The 12,900-nt window shown below is 31.1% G+C and overlaps 1 protein-coding gene across 5 annotated transcripts in view; it reads left to right on the forward strand.

Annotated features, from left to right (window-relative positions):
* CSMD1 (CUB and Sushi multiple domains 1) overlaps positions 1-12,900 on the forward strand; it is an 883,639-nt gene that overhangs the window by 659,016 nt on the left and 211,723 nt on the right. The gene's annotated exons all lie outside the window — the stretch shown is intronic.

Here is a 12,900-nt window from a genome sequence, read left to right on the forward strand (position 1 = left end):
GTAGTGAGAGATTAGTTATATAAAAACACCTTTTGAACAGAAATGGATAAACATCTAAATTCAAGTGTTTAAGAGTGCATTTCATGTACTTCATACATAAAATTCTTGTAAAATTTGAGATGTGTTAAGAAATCCTTCCTGGCCTCCAGCTGCTTCTTCTAAAAGTTGTGTTTATGTCTTTAGACAGTGTTTGGATTTGGGTTTATACTGAATGCCATTTTCATTACTGAAACAATGTTATGGTTACTTCCCTTCCCCCTCCTTGCCCCCACTGAAATGAATTAAAAATATTACAGTTTAGATATTTCTGGTGTATCTGATTTGTGCTCTGGAATATGTTGAGTTGAACAGTATACACATGATTCTGCAATGCATTTTAGTCAGTTTTGTATGTTTTGTATGTTTTCTTGCTTCTTTATATCACTTTAAAAGTTTGTGGGTTTTGTTTTTGTTTTTGTTTTTTTGTTTTTTTTAACTATGTGAAGTGTCACTTGATAGGACTTTCAAAGGTATTCACTGAAGAATTCTTCCATAAAGTTCTGTGACCACATAAGCTTTTTTTTCTTTGTAATTATAACTGTTGGTAACAGACCATTTTCTGCAAAATGATTTTCAATTTATGTTCTTTTAATAAGGCCAATCAAAATCCAATGCATGAATTGCATTTACTGTAATATGGAAGAATTATGAGGGAGCTGGTATCTTTATTGAAGTACTAGATTTTTAGTAATTTAGCATAACCGTTTGAATTGTTAAAATTCATAATCTAACTGGAGTTGTGAGTCAGAGGATGGGCTAAATGACTTCTGCAGATCCCTTAGAATCTAAATGAATTTGTGACTAGTCAAGTGACTTCAATGTGTAAAATGTTTAACATGTTAGCATAAGTATTTCACAGATTTTTCTGTTAGTAGCCATTCCTTTCTGTACTTACAGACCTGAGAGTTACCGACTTTATTTTTGTGACATTTTAATTAAAGCAGATTTTAGACAATTTTAAAGAGTATATGGATTTTCATGTAAGCCTTGTGCAGTGTTAATTTTAATTCCTAAAGGCAGTTGATTACATAAACACTATTTCATGAATTAAATGCCATAAAAGATTATAAGGGTGCATTTAAAAAAATATACTAAGTAATAAAAATGTGACATTATTGAGGAATTGTGATGCTTACCTGGTAAATAAACTCACAACAAGTTGGTTTTCCTCTTGAATTTGTACTTCAATGCACTCATTAAGAAATGAGTGTCTAAAACCAAAAATGTATTTAGAATACTTTTTTTCCTCAAAAAAAAGAAAAAACAACAACAAAACATTACAGAAACGTTTAAATGGTCTTCCAAAATACAGATGCAATAAATATAGTTTCTTTTTGAGAAAAATGAAAGCCTCAGTAGACATGACTAATATTTAGATATACAATTTAAATATGCATTGTCTTTAGCTTTGTTTTTCAGTTCAGTACTGGGCAGTTTCATCATGTTAACAGCAAAGACTTGTGGTATTTTTTGACCCCTATAATATTGTTCCAGTATATTGCTTTATTGTGAACAGCTACATGTCAGATTGATGCATAATTAATGTTGTTCACCCTCATGAAATACTTTGCCTTTTTATTCTTAAGTAAGGTTAAATTTGCAGTAGTGTATAATAGTGGCTTTCAACAATTAGAAAAGTGATATTGTTTGTTTCTTTCTTACTGTGCTTTATGTTATTCTTTATAGAGCTCTGTGGACTTTAGAAGCTGAAAATGTGGGATCATACAGATTTTATGTATTTATTTCCCTACTTCTTAACTTTGCATTATTTAGAAGTTAGAGACCCTATAGTTATTTTTAAAAGTGTATCTTCTACATTCTGAAACTCTGAAAACTCATGTTCCTTCTTTCTGCAGCTGGGAATGGTTGTAAACTGTATTTTGCCTCCATGTGTGTGGTCTGACAGAAAACTGATCGATCAATATAAGCTTTGTAATTCACTGAATTCTCTTGTTGACAGCTATAGAACATTATGTGCACATACTGAATCAATTACAGTGAATCAGAAACAAAAAATGATAGGGAGTGTTACTGACGTTCAAAACACGGAGTTCTCTATTAAAGGTTTAACATTTTTGGTGCTACATGAAAATGCTGGTGTCACAGTCCAGAAGTCTCTGGTGAGGTATAGTAGGCAGAATTCATCACCATAAGCTTTTATCCTGAGACTTTCTACATATTCATGTTTGCCCTAGCTTCACATCTTAGATTAACTTTGCAATCACAGAATGAAAAATGTGTTTAATAAAAAGAGAGAATCTCTGTTCTGTAGAGAAACACAAAGAGAAAATTCTGCAATAAATGTTTTGGTAGTAGCTCTTCTGAACAATGTTTTATAGCAATGGACAACTGGTAATAATAAAGACGTTTGCTTGCACTGTGATCTTCTAGATCATACTGAATATACTAAGAAAATAAGGAGTGCTTTATACCATTATTTCACAAACTGTTCTCTGTGATACATATTTTTTTCTAATGTTTTTGTTTTGTTTTGTTTTCCTTTGAAGACTGTTTAGTTTAAATGAGGAATCCTGAATTTTAGTATAAAAATGACAGAAAGTCTTTTGTGCGACTACCAGATCATCACCTGATTCAAATATATTTTTCATCCTAAATACTGTGCACAATCCTTAAGGAATTAATATGCTATTAAAGCCTTTATTGCAGTCTTTATTGGAGTCATTAGAAAAAATCTTAGTCTTTAAACATATCTATAACCTTTTTATGGAGGCTCAGTATATCTATGGATGTGATGTAAGCATTTTTTATTTCTTTAATTTAGTTAATAAAAATGGCCATGAAATAGACACTGATTGTGATAAAGAGAGTACAGTTGTTCAGAAATGACATTGAGATGCATGTTTAGAATGAAACATATTCGGGTAGTCTCAAAAGTATTTAGATGTTAGTGTTTTCTAGTTTTATATTGTATTTTTCTTTTTAATATGATTAATAGGAGTATAAGCAAAATTGATCTCCTTTATTAAGTTCCAGTTGTGAAAATACCTTTTTTATTGTACAAAAGCAAATACTGAGCTTTTACTCTATGTCAAGCTTATACACTTTTTTTAAAAGTTTGATGAAGTCATACTGACAGCTCATGTTTCTTAACCAACAGGCAAAAAAGAATTACTCATTAGGAAGACGTTGTACATGCTATTGACAGTTAATATATAATATTGGCAGTTACATTAGCAACTTCATCTATTTCTGTTCTTTTGCTTTCTACTATCATCTTTTTTACAAGGACCAGTGAGTACACAGTGATTCGCTTTTACCAGTGATCTGTGTGTTTATAGTTTATTTTTCATCCAGTTTTAGAAAGATAAAAAGACTGTGTGCTTTGTTTGTTTTGGACTCATTATTGCTTTGTTGAAGTCATACACAGATTCTAATCTATTATTTTTACCAGTATTGTCATTTTTAGATTGGCTACATTTTAATTTGTATGGGTCCTTTATTTACTTCTCAAGAATGGATATTGCTTTATTTTCAAACAGAAAGCCAGAGCCTTCATATTCATATTAATGCCTTAGGTTGTCACGTTTTCTATTCAGCATGTAAGACATATAATTAAGAGAGGTCGTCGATGCTTTGCAGGGCAGACTACAGGAATTGCTTTCTGTTCAGTTTCTTGGTCAACTGTAGCTATACCATCAGTATACAACAGCATCAAAATCCATGGCAGGTCTTGTCATCTGCCAATTTTCAGACTTAATTGCTATTTCTGCATTTCCTGAAACCTATCACTTACCTTTGTATATCTATTGGCCAAACTGCTGAAATACTTGAGAGGACAGATGTTCTTACTAAAGCAAATGGATCGTTTTAGTTTAACGACATTTATTGGTCACAACACAGCTATGCTGCCTTGTCATACTCAGTCTCAAAATTTACATCTCATTGTGAGAAGGGGATTTAAAAAAACAAAACAAAACAAAACAAAAAAAAAAGAAAAAAAAAGAAGAAACTATTGAGAATAGTAAGCAATAAATTAACAAAGATAAAGCATCACTGACTAATCTCACTATGTTCCATCATAAGAAGAGTAGATTTCTTACTTAAAGGAGAGGAAAGGATGTCTTCTAATTTGATGTGTGTAAGGCTTCTGGCACTATCTCCCACAGCATTATGTTGATCAAGTTATGATATGATGTTTTATATTTGAAGACAAATGGATGGGTAAAAAACAAACACACAACAGTATAATCTGCCTGGATTATAAGACTTAGAGGTTAAATATATATATACCTACTAGGTACAAGTAGACTAGTACAGGTCTTAAAAATCTTTCTGGCCCATCACTGGGCTCTCTCCTGCATATCCATGTCAACTTTATTCTGTGGAGCCCAGACTGGGACACAGTACTCCATTGTTGATCCTATTTTGAGTGACAAGAACAACTAGCAATCTAGGAAGATCCCTTTGAACCTGAATTATTCTGTTAATTTAACAAGCAATTTTAAGTGCTGTACCTGGAAATAGAGCTATTGCTGGTTAACTTAAGAAGCAAAGAATGGTTAAGTATAGAACTACTGAGTCTGTTGAGACTCAGAGATATTACATTCATGTGTGTGCCCCGGTGGTGCAAGTGGTAGGAATGCCGCATTGCAACACCGGAGGCCCTGGGTTCGAATCCCCCTGTGGTGCAAGTGGTAGAAGTGCTGCTCTGCTACACAGGAGGCTTGAATCCCGGGGGGTGGGACTCAATGATCTCTAAGGTCCCTTCCAACCCACATGAGACTATGATACTATGATCTATAAGCAGAAATAAAATCAAATCTAAAGCACAAACCATTTGCTACTCAGATGTACTTCAGTTTCCATTTTATTCACGCTTTAAGCATTTTTCACAAGTGACAGGCTCATTAGATTTTCATTTTTTCTTGAATACTTTATATATTTTAAATGAAAGTTTATGCACTAACAAAATGTTCTCTATTTTATTCTTAATGTTTAGCTCACTTCTTGACTGTACTTTTTTTTTAAAATTATTTTTCGTAACATCAAATTATTACACTTATCAGTTTGCAGCTCATTATTTTTGTCTTCTGCATCATTTAATGCATCACATTTCAACTTCCAGTTAGTCTGTGCTACAAGTTATTTTTCACAGCAGGCCTTTGTCTTTACTGCTTTGAAGATCTGTTGTTAGCAGACATTCTCACCCTACTGATCCTTCCATTCTTTTATTTATATAGTCACCATCCACTAATTCTGTAGTAATAGTTTTTACTTTGGCCAGCACTGAATACTGGATTTACAAATAATTATTTTCCTAGATTGTATTTGAAACTTTGAATATGCAGTTGCTCTGTAGACCTTTTTTCTCTTACTTTCTGACTGTATTTCCATTTGGGATCAAACTGGATAACATATTGAAGAGAAATAGCTCAAGGTATCTGTGCTTGAGCTATTTGATTTGTGATGCAAATAATTTGTTGCTTCATCCCACTATATGATCAGTCTTTTTCTGAGTTCTTTTTTAAAAGTCCAGTTGGGTTAACATAGGCACTCACCTCTGTGAAACAATTCTCATGCATCACAAAAGTAGAAATTTGTATGGTGACTGTTTTTAGGTGATGCTTCACATCTGGCCACGCAGATGTCACTTGTGACTCCATTCTAAGACTTAATAAGAAACTTGTGTTGTTTCCTTTTTAATCAGTGGAAGTTTTTCTTCCTTGAACCAGATTCAAATCTGTTTTAATTACTTAGATAAGTTTACTAGTTTTAATTCTGATTTATATCCCATGTAATCACAACCATAAAGCTCAGTCTGTCTGTTTAGGATTCGCTTAAACAATCATGATGTTTTAAAAAACTTCAAAGAATCTCAGTATTCTCAAATATTTCTCCAGCAGACAAGTTATGCTTCCTTTGGCTGCTATTACATAACGCACAAGGTATCAGAGAAAGCTTTTTTTGGTTTTCTTCTCACTGCCTGAGTCACAAAATCACAGAGTGATTGAAGTTGGCAGAGATCTGAATCCATCTGGTCTAACCCCTCTCAAGCAGGGACACCCAGAGCAGGGTGCACGGGTGGCTTTGCGCATACCATTCTGATATTTATGCAGTCTTCTTTTTTTTCTTTTTTTTTTTCCTGAATATTAACAATTTGCGTAATCAATTATTAAATAGTTTATTCTGTGTATAACTGGACCTCTTCACAGCTGTGACTGAAACAAGGAATGGCAAATGTTCCAGCTAGACTTAAAATGTAAAGATAAAATCATTATGTTTTGATAATTTAAACTGCTTAGCTAATGTCTTATCTGTTGCATTTGCTAACAGGTGTATTTGCTTAGTAGTATGACTAATTTAATTTCATGAACAGTGCACAGGTAGGAGGTACAGCAGGAAGAGGGGAGAGAACTCTCAAGATCTGATAAGACAGATTGCCAAAATTCCTATTTATTTATAAATTCAATATCCAAAGGGATAAAATAGTTCCATCTGTTAGGACCACTAAGGAAGACAACAATAAGCCTTTCACTAAGTGCAAAGGAAGCATACAAAATAAATCCAATGACTAATCAGATTTTGTTTTGAATCTGGTGGAACTTTAATTGATTTGCATTTGCAACATCAAGGAAGACATGATTGAAAGTCTGTTATATTAAGTCAGTTTTCCTGATAGACAGCAGTAGATATATTAGCGGAAATATTATTGCTTATGAATTTTGCTATCAACTCATCAGAAAAGCTAAATTTGCCAGCTGTTATTATTAGATGTGATGTAGCTGGCAGCTGTTTTCTTGTTAAAATTTCTTTTATTCTCAAAAATGCAGTAGATCATGTTCCTGTGTGTGTACTACTATCTCATCTATGCGTAATATAAAAAAAAAAAAAAAAAAAAAAGAAAAAAAAAAAAGAAAAAACCACTGTAATAAAAAGAACCAAAGCATTTATATCTGTTTTAAATGTAGCTGCTTAACAGGTACACCCAAGCGTGTATTTGTTAAGGCACTTGAATGAGGAAAAGCAATTTAATGACTAAATGAAGCATAAATTTGAGTAACTAAGACTGTTTGATGACTGGTCACATCAGATCTAAGAATGAAATCTGTTTTATATAAGGAGATAACAGGATATTTTACTAAAAAAATGATACTGCATTATTACAAGTATTGTTATTTGCAGATGATTTTATGGTTCTTAACTGTGAAAGCTATGAAACCATAGTTGTAAAGTTATAAAACTTGTAAAATTGCAAGTAGTCATCACTGTTAATCTACCATACCAGCTTTTTGTAGATGTTTTATTGGCAAGTAGGTCAAATTAACAAACACAATCATCAGTCTTGTAAAATCTGCTTCACTTGTTCCTTGGCCCAGTTCATTTAAGTTTTCTAGCCTATATTCTCAAATTTTAAAGTGATTTTAAGAATTTCAACTAAATAATCATGAAGTGCATGTTGTGCATGTTGTCTTTGTAAACAAGATAGAGTATTTAAACCTCTATAAAAGAGTTTATATATACAGGTGTGTTTGTTTGTTTGTTTGTTGTTTTTTTGTTTGTGTGGTTTTTTTGTTTTTTTAATTTTATTTGTTTATGGAACATTATGTTATTAGGTAAAACTAAAATAGTTTTCCCAGAGTAATTTATTTGTAGCATATAAGCTACTATTTATAAGTCACAGAGTACTGTAGAGGAAAAACTGCAGCTACCCTTTTTACTATTATTTTTAGTTTTAGTGGAATTTTTATAGATTCTGGCCATTGAATATTCATTACAAATGTTGCCTAAGTGAACAGACAGAGGCTGTTCTGTTTACCCATATATAATTGGAATTAGATCCAAGTAATGACTTGTGCCCCAGAGTGTTCTTACAGTGCACTGTTATCTGCATATTTATGCAGCTCACCTATGTTTTCTAGACCAATGTCCAGCAATTTTCTTTTCCGGTTCTGATATGACTTTTTGTCAGTATAGATCATGCATAGCTCTACTCAGTGCTCAAAGATGCAAAGATGTGAAGTTGATGTAAATAAAATAAGAGTGAAGCCTGTAATCCTTACATCAATCCTATTTACCACTTTCTCTTAACATGAATTTTAGAGGATGTCACAAGATGAAAATAAATATATAATCTATATTATCACTGGATGACAATAGAATTTTTTATCATAGGTATAGTACTTAACAATATCTATTCATGTGTGAGAGATTAGATTTTATAGCTGAGGGAGTAGGTAGAAATTTATTATCAAATACATTAAATATATAATTCATCTTTGTGTGGGAATTTGAAGCTATGCATATGAAGCGTTGCTGAACAAGGCTCAAAATGCATATGCTGTCATCACTGTCACTTTCATAGCTTTTGGGATAATGTACTTTGTTTTCTGTGATCATCCACACAAAAAATAATATTGAATTTAGTTTAATGAAAATACATGAGTAAGTGTTTTTATTCAAAGTAATTTTAATGTTTCAAAGTGTTAAGAGAATTGTCCTATGTGGCACATAGATTTTATTATTATTATTATTATTATTATTATTTAAAACACTGTAACTAAGGGGAAAAAAATTATAGGCAGTATGAAGCCATTTTTAGAGCAAAACTCAAACCAGAATTGTGTTTATGGAAAAAAATATTGGTATCTTAAGTTAGTAAAACTGAAAAATCAAGCACAGTCAGGACCTTATTCTGAGTGCATATTATGTAGAATTATTATTGGTTTAATTAAGGGTTGAAAACAGTGCTTTAAAACACATTAACAGTAATCACTAAACAGATTGTATTGTTATGTTTTGTATGACATTTAAAATAATATATCTGTCCAAATCATCCAAGTGAAAAAGTACTATTAAAAATGTAATTTGGCTGGATTACCACCCTGCAGAGCATTTGAGCTAAATGTTTACTTACCAAATGCAGGAGACTAAGAAATCAGTTATTATGATTCAACGATATATCAATAACTTGTGAATTGGAAGTATTTATTCCTGTTTTTGTTTGTATTGACATACTGACTTTCTTGAATGTCGCCTCTTAATTCTTATTCTATATCAAAATGAAATAATAATCTCATGGTTAATGGAAATAGATGAACACAATAATATCCCGTAATGTGGAGCCATGTATTCTCTTTCATGAACAAAATATGAAGGAACAGATTCTCATCTCAGAGTGGAAATTCTCACAATTGGGTAGCTAAGAGCTAAAAACAGAGATCAGTGTACTTCTGAGAAGTTTCACAACTTTTGAACATGGATAATTAAGTCTTTGGATTGGTTAGTCTCTTCTCACTTTTGCTAACATGTGAGCTCTGTCATGGTTGGGAATGCATGAGTTCCTTTCACAAATACAGTATGAGAGGCTTTTTTTTTTTTTTTTTTTTAAATTTTATTTTTTTTTTAAATTTTATTTTCTTCAAGTAGTTTAAGCTTTATTTATATATATGTGGGTTTTTTTTGTTTTTTTTTGGTTTTTTTTAATGTTTTGTTTATGTTTCAACAGTTCTTAATTCTTTTGATTTGTGACTGAACTGATACCTGGTTACTTTTTCTTTTTTTTTTTTTTCTCCAAAAAGGAATTCTGCTGAACTATATTTATAATAAATTCCCATTATTTAAAACATTCTGCATTCATGAACTCCTGAAAAGAGACAGTAATGCTATTTCTTTCTTCAAAACAAAAAACAAATGAACAAACCTAAAATGTCATTACAGCCGTGTTTAAGGAACTCCATGATATTTCAAAAAAATTTCCTATTTATTAACCTTTTGATTTTTTTTGTTGCCATGGTTTCAGAATTGTGATCATATTTCTATCCAACATTCCTCTTCATTTATGGTTTGTACCCCAAGATGCTGCTTATCTTACAGTGTCACTGATTTGATATTGTCAGTCCTGGGGTTTTTGTGTTTGTTTTTTAGTTTATTTAGTTATTTAGATGGTGAAAAGGAGTTCTCTATACTTCTAATAAGGTAATTGATATAATTTGTGTGGAAGATCTACCTAGTTTTATTGCTATTTCTAGCCAGTGATCTGTTTCCTCTTCTGTTTTGGGCATAGATACTAATTCTTAAGACTTCATGTCAGACCAGTGTAGGCTAGGGAAATAGAATGGTTTTTAAAAGCTTTATGGGGTAGTGGAACCAGATATGTACTCCTTAATTCTTGTATCATCCTTTCATATTGCTTCTGTATTATCATGTTCTTAAAGTAAAGTAGATATTCAAAACCATTTAAATGTGTTTGAAGCATATGGTTCTTCTTGAAATTTTAAGGAGATTGAGAAATTTGTAATAATGTAGTTATATTTCCATTTTTGAATTTTTTTGTTTCAAAATCCCTTTGAGCAGGGGGTGTCTGCAAAGGAAATTGCAATGAATTGCATTCACATGATTATGTTACTTTCAGATTTCACATAGCATCAGGTAGGACAAGCAAGATCTGTTATATACTATTATATTTGAATTAATATGTCAAAAAAAGGGAGTAAGTTGTAAAAAGCTTTATATCTTCTACTTACAATTTCAAAACTTTAAAATAGAGATCCTCAGTTGTCTTGTCTGTATGTTTTTCTGTCACTTCATTTTCTGTCTTTAAGAGAAGCTCCATCAAAAAGGCCTTATTTTTTTTTATTTTTTTTTTTTTTAAATAAGATCCCTCATTACTAATACAATACATATAACTCCATTGTCTGATTGAATCTTAAAATAAAGCTTATTTGCTTCCACTTTTGACTTTGTCTTTACTATAGGGCTTATATTAATTTCTAACGTACTTAAAAAATAATGAAATATCAGCAGTGAAAAGAACACATAGATCTAGGCATTTTTGAAGTGTCACCTTGTGGTGTTCCCTACTGAATCTTCTAGTAAGATTGTCCTCACTGAAATGTCATAGGACAGCTAATGTCCTATGTAAAAAGTAATTATGACAGGAAATTCACTTGCAGATCTTCTATCAAACACCACCTTAGGTGTCTTATCCTTTTTAAAACGTTATTTGTTTCACAGTCTATTTATCTAATCATAAATAATCATGCTGAATTGTTTATATGGGAATTATGTCTCCTATATTTCAGAAAACAAACCAGACAATTCTTCTGAGATAGTTATAATTGTTCATCCATAAACAACCATAATAGGTTTGGAAGTAATTTTTGTGTTTCCAGTTTTTCTAATAAAAATGGATTATTTTCTTCATTTGAATTGTAAGCATAATTAATTATGATTAGATTAATATATGTTTGTTGTTTTTGGTTTTTTATTTTAAATAGAAAACAGCAATGAACTTGGATAAGTGTATTAAAGTTGCCTTTTTTCAATATATACTAATGTTATCTTTTACTTATTTTTAAAAATATTATAGGTATATTTTTTTTTTTATATTATATCCTTCTAAGACCTTTCTCTGTTGTTTTTTATCATTATTATAGATGTATTTTCCTTTTTTTCTGAATACTGAATCAATTGTTTTAACGTTGTTCTGTGCTAAATTCATGTCCATATGCACAGAAAAATGTCTTGCATTATTTGTCAGAAACAACCAAGAAAAATCCAAGAAAAGTCTGAAATATCCCTCTGAGGATTCAGAGTTCTATCTAGATTTTATCTAAACATATCTGTGTAAGCAGTAGTCTGCCATGGTTATCCAAACTCCTCTTATAGTCTATGGAAAGTGCAGTTCTAAATGGCATTTTGGTCCATCATAAGACACTTCATATGAAATACTATGTCACCATTTTCTTTTTACCAACCGCAGGAGACAGTAGACCGGGTGCTTATTATGTATGTTAAGTTTAGGTTTTACAGATTAGATCAAAGGATTTTAATGCATGTCTTTTAACCTTTGACAACTTGAATGTTTCCAGTGTGTTTTGTTGTGCAACCATAAAATAACACCAGAAAAGTTAAATTGCATGATGTTGTTGGGTTTTTTTGTTTGTTTGTTTGTTTTCTTTTTTTTTGGTAGCCCTATACATGTCTTCACAAACAATGTATTTCCATAAAGCAACATTTCTTATGATAGTTTCTTTACTCCTTGCCAGATCTTTAAATATTTAATTTACAGTTTATATCTAATTTTTTGATTGCAACTTATCTTATTATTAAAGATGAGCATTCATATTTTTTTTAAATCGTAATAAAAAATAAATCTAACCAACTTGAGAAAATTTAAGTACAGTGTTACCATATTTTCTAGTGGAATATTTTGTTAGTTTCTTTAATTCTACAAAAAAATAAAAATAGCCTTATTTGCATAGTTAATTTTATTGCTGGGAAAACAAACAGAGAAAAAAAAACACATCTGTTTTTATTCTTCTGTGTATTCTTTTTGCCTATCTTTTCTTTATTGGTCACTATTTACTGATGAGTTAATACTTGTTATAATTCAGGTGTGTTAGAAGATACATATTTTCACTTGCTCTTGATTAAGTCTACAGCATATTGCCTGAAATTCTTGTTACTGTTGAAAAATATTGTAGATAATGAAATATACTTTATTTCAAAATCTGGTAGGCCTACCAGTTTGTTTTTTTGATAACTAACCTGTGATTCTGATCTATTGGCAAAACAATGGCAAGAATATTCTTTAAGCTTTTCACTGTTTCTTTTATTACATTCCTATAAAATTTGTTTCAAAACACAAAATTGGTTTTTTGGTTTTTTTTTTGTTTTTTTGTTTTTTTTCTCCCCTGGAATCAATTCATGTACTTCATGTACTTCCTGAATTATGTATTTCTTGTTCAGCTATTAAAATTAAAGTGGTTTTTGTTTTGTTTTTTTGTTAAGTGCCTAGCATCCTTAGTGATTGATGACTTAAAAAGTTTGTGGCAAGGACTTGCCAGTTGATACGAGGAGGAAAATGGAAGGTTCTTCACTTTGTTTATATTTGTCATT

This window comes from Coturnix japonica, chromosome 3 (assembly GCF_054131305.1).
Source record: "Coturnix japonica strain WE chromosome 3, WE-NBRP24, whole genome shotgun sequence".
Classification (NCBI taxonomy): Eukaryota; Metazoa; Chordata; class Aves; order Galliformes; family Phasianidae; genus Coturnix; species Coturnix japonica.